Source organism: Scylla paramamosain, chromosome 16, assembly GCF_035594125.1.
Source record: "Scylla paramamosain isolate STU-SP2022 chromosome 16, ASM3559412v1, whole genome shotgun sequence".
Lineage (NCBI taxonomy): Eukaryota > Metazoa > Arthropoda > Malacostraca > Decapoda > Portunidae > Scylla > Scylla paramamosain.
In genome coordinates this window covers 12,692,501-12,697,500 of record NC_087166.1, presented here as the reverse complement: position 1 = coordinate 12,697,500, position 5,000 = coordinate 12,692,501, and the positions used below count along the sequence as shown (strand labels likewise).

The 5,000-nt window shown below is 42.2% G+C and overlaps 1 protein-coding gene across 1 annotated transcript in view; it reads right to left on the bottom strand.

Annotated features, from left to right (window-relative positions):
* The window catches only part of LOC135108061 (uncharacterized), a 117,504-nt gene that overhangs the window by 22,273 nt on the left and 90,231 nt on the right, over window positions 1-5,000 (bottom strand).

Genomic DNA, 5,000 nt, shown 5'->3' with positions numbered 1-5,000 from the left:
GAGAGAGAGAGAGAGAGAGAGAGAGAGAGAGAGAGAGAGAGAGAGAGAGAGAGTGAGTTTCCATAGAGACTCAATGACTAATTCTGTGTTACATTTTTGTGATTCACTTCATGACAAATTCATTCTTGAATACTCTACATCACATCATCCCTCGTCAACTTGTAAAATACTAAACATTATTTTTCCAGTAAACATAAGTAAAGGCCAACAATTAAACGATGTTCTATTTTATTTGTTCATTCGTCGAAAAGATAATTATTTCACGATAGAATCAAATATTGTTCAGAAGGATTGGCTTGATTGTGTGTTTACGCCTACGTTCATACATCAAACACACACACACACACACACACACGCACACGCACACACACATCACAGCCACACGCACACAATTAGGAATGAGAATCGAGACTGGACACAAACACACACACACACACACAATTAACAATGAGGGTCGTGAACTGGGCGCTACAAGGTACAAGGGCCATTACCTGAGACATGAGGGGCGTCTTGCTTCAACACCTCACCTCCCCTCACCTTCCCTCATCTCCCCTCACTTCAATTCCCCTCACCTTACCTGCAGCGCTAATTGTTTGCAAGTAACCTGTGAAGTGCTGCACGACTGATGAATATACGACTTTTTGCACTGAAGAATAGAATAATGACACTTAATTATGTCTGAAAAGAAGATAATTTTGCCTAATTACCGGTGAAGGAGAATTAAGTTTGTAGCTAAAGGAGGAGCAATCTAATGACTCCTCCTATTAGAGCTTAAACACGGTAATCACTTAGTGATTACAGGTGTAGAGAAAGGCGTTGATTGGCGTTTTTTTTTTAGGAGAGAGAGAAATAAAGAGAAAATAAAGCTTGAATGGTGCAAGGTAGATATGGTAACGCTAGTATACACACACACACACACACACACACACACACCAAAATTTATGGATGAGGATGATAGGTGGAAATGGGTAGGCATGTTTTATACAGGGCCTGCCACGTGTAGGCCTGATGGCTTCTTGCACCTTCCTATGTTTTATGATCTAAAGGTTTCAGTCCTACCATCCTTTATCACTCTTTTTCATTCCTCCTCTTTTATCACCCGTCTCTCTTACCTCCCCTGTTTACCTAATCTCCCTCTATGTCTCTCTTCTTAACCATCGTCTCCCAAACTCTCACCTCTCACTTCCCAAGCTAGACACATCACAACCCTCCCTCACTCACTAATCCTCTCCTCCCTCACTATCCTCCCCTCGCTATCCTCCCCTCACTATCCTCCCCCCGTTCCTTCCTCCGCCCTCAGGCCTCTCCCGCCGGAGCAGATAGCGGCAGGCGGAGTCGTCTTAGCATGTTAAGCAGCGGAGGAAGCGTCAAGGGATTGTAGATTCCTGGCTGGATACACTTGACCAATTACCGTCCAGCGCCATCTAGGCTCCGGGACTGTCAACTTGGGAGTGCCGCGCGTAAAATTACCCCACTTCCGTAATTACTTCTGCACAAACCACGGCTCTGTGTCACTCTCTCTCCCTCCCTACCACGGTCTCCACTGCCATTTCTGTCCCTCCCACCACCACCACCACAACCTTCAGTACCACAGTCACTTAGGTTACCTCTCTCGTTCTCGTCTCCTCTCCTGCCACCTCCCCAACAGGCAGCTTTTCCCTCTCTCTCCCTCTCCCCATCACTACTCGCTTCCTCTTTCTGCCTCTCCTTGTCACTCCAAATTCGCTTTTCCTTGTCGAGTTTTTCGTATTTTTAATGTTTTTCGTACTTCGACTTTCTCTCTTCTTCCTTCTTGTCCTTCTTCTTTTCCGTCTTTCTCATCTTATTCGTCTTCTGCCGTTTGGTTCTGCAGCATCTTAGCTTTTCTTTCCTATTTCATGCTCCGTTGGTTTCGCTTTCCGAGGGAGTGGTTCTGTTTTTACTTATCTATGTGTTCATTGTATTATTGCTTTATCCGTGGCCTCTTCTTCCCTCCTGGTCTTCATCCTTGTTCTTCTCTTCCTTATCCTTCCTTTCATCTTCATCATCGTCTATAGTTGCTCTTCTTTTTCTTATCTTACTTTGTGTCCAAATCCTATCTCGTATCTTCTTCGATTTCATCTTCGTTCTTATCCTTATCTTTTTCATATTCCTCTTACCCATTGTTCTCTTTCTCCTATTCATTGTCCTTCTTCGTGTCTCCCTCCTTCTCCTCCTCCTCCTCCTCTATGAACCTCAAGAATCAACTCCAAAGTCCTCTTGATTCTCTCGGCTCCAGCTCGAGGTCCGGTAGGCTTTCATCTCGGGTCGTGTCGGTTCATTGATATATCGCTCTGCCTCTCCAGTAACTTCGTATTTCTTTACGTTTCACTGACAGTCCGTTTGTTTTCCACTGTTGCAAGTTAGATGCTTTGCTTTGTTTATTTTTTGTTATTATTTTTGTTATTATTTATTTTTATTTTGTTTGTTTTTGAGTTTCTGTTTGTGAGCATTTCTTTTTTTTTTTCCTTCTGATTCCTGTTTTTATTTATTTTTTGTGTGTTTTTCCCTTCTGTTTTCTTTACTTGCTTCATTGTTTTCTTTTGCTTTTTCATTGTTTTTATTTTTTTACACACACACACACACACATATACACTGTATACTCTCTCTCTCTCTCTCTCTCTCTCTCTCTCTCTCTCTCTCTCTCTCTCTCTCTCTCTCTCTCTCTCTCTCTCTCTCTCTCACACACACACACACACACACACACACACACACATACACACAATTAGTTTAAGGTCATGAGCATTTGGAATTAATTTAATGATTTGTGTTTCATTAATATTCCGGGTTTATTTTGGCGTTCATTTGAGCTTCATTAAGGTTCATTCTCGGATTCTAAGGGATCCGGATCCGGATTTTCATGCCACACAGCGCGGTTCGTGAAGCAGTTTCATAATGCTTCGGTTTTCGTTCGTTGCTTCGCTTGGTGGTTCGTGGTTCGGTATTTGCTTCATTTGCTTTATACATGTGATTCGTTTCCTCTGCATTTGGATTAGCTCCTGTGGTATGTCGTCTCTCTCTCTCTCTCTCTCTCTCTCTCTCTCTCTCTCTCAGCACTTCGTTCATTCTCTTTTTATATCCATCGCCTCGTCTGTGTTATTTACGAGAGAATATAAAAGGGAATATTAAGAAAACAATGAAACCTTTTTGAAATATGTGTTTTCATTTGGGAGTCAGTGATGCTCGTAAAAGGAAAGAGATGGCGCCAGATTCCTTCTTTGCTTTTCGTGTTGGTGTTTTTTTTTTTTTTTGGGGGGGGTGTTGAGGTGTGCATGTCGTTGTTGTTGTTGTTGGTGGTGGTGGTGATGGTGGTGGAGGTAGTGGTGGTGATGATGTTGTTGTTGTAGTTGTTGTCGTTGCTATCGTTTTTTATTGTTATCACCATTCATTGTCTTATTCTTTTTTTTTTTTCGCTCTTCTATCATAACTTTTACAATCACAGCATAACCGTTACTTCTGTCATCATCACCATTTACATCACTATATTAAAAACACTTCTAAAACACACGAAACTTCCCCACGGCCACCACCACCACCACTAGCACCACCACCACCACTAGCACCACCACCTCCACTAGCACCATCGTCTTCCAACCCACTTTTTCCTCTCCCAGCTCAGGGCCACCAATCACCCTTAAGTGTCTTGGTTTGTATAGAAGAAGAGGCACGTAACTCGCTGCCCGGCCAAGGGATGACGTCATTTGTTTGTGTTTACGTGCTTAGGTGACGCGCCCAGCGGTAGGGAGACGATGCAGGTGACTAATGGCTGGACAGGTGAATAGGGCAAAGGGAGGCGTGAAGGTGAGGATGTGGAATTAAGAGGGAAAGCTGAAGGAAAGAATAGAAAAGTAAGTAGAGATGGAATTAGGGTTAAGAAATGGAGATTAAACAATAGGGTGAATAGGGCAGAGGAAAGATGGGATGTGGGTTTAAAAAGGAAAGCTGTAGGAGAGAATGGGAAAATAAACAGAGATAGGGAATGGAATTAGGGTCAAGAAAGAGAGATTAGAGAATAGAGTGAATATGGCAGAGGGAGAGAATAGGGAAGAGAATATGAGATTAAAGACGAAATAAGGTCAAGAAAGGGGATGAGGAATAGAAATAGGGTCCAGACTGGAGAGACTAGGGAGTAGGAAAGGAAGGGAAGATGCAAAAGAGTAGAAAAGTGAAGGAAAGAAAAGAGCACGAAATAATGATAAGAAAATGCGATGAAGAAATAGGAAGGGAGGGAAAGATGCAGGAGTGAGTAGGAAAGTGGAAGAAAAGGAAGTGAACAGGAAGGAAGGAAGGAAAGGAAGGAGACTAACAGAGGAAAGAAAACGGAGGAGGTTGGAAAATGGAAAGAAAAAAAGCGAAAGTGAATAGATGTAAGGAAAAGAGAGAGGAATGAAGAGAGAAAACGGAGAGAGGGCTGATAAGATGGAGAATATATGGATATGGATGAGAGAGAGAGAGAGAGAGAGAGAGAGAGAGAGAGAGAGAGAGAGAGAGAGAGAGAGAGAGAGAGAGAGAGAGAGAGGTCCATATGTAACCACTACACGAATTACATAAAAGTACATATGCATATTTACTTTTTATTCATTGACGCACACACGCACGCACGCACGCACTCAAAAAAAAAAAGAGAGAGGAAACACAGAAAACAGGAAAAAAAAAAACGAAACGATGGATCAATGTTGACTTTAAACTTTTTCCTTCGACACTTTTTTCCCAATCTTTTTACTCCCCATTGCAATATTTCTTTATCAATATTAAGTTGATTTTCTTTTTTTCACTATCTCTTTTTCTCTGTCTCTCTTTGTCCAGAAAAGGGGTGATGAGGAAAGGGAAAATTCATTGGATTTCTTTGGCCGTTTTTTTATTGTTATTTCTTTGGAGTCCGTTCAGCCATAAATTCCTTGCGGATAAATGGTTGTATAATTGACGAGAGAGAGAGAGAGAGAGAGAGAGAGAGAGAGAGAGAGAGAGAGAGAGAGAGAGAG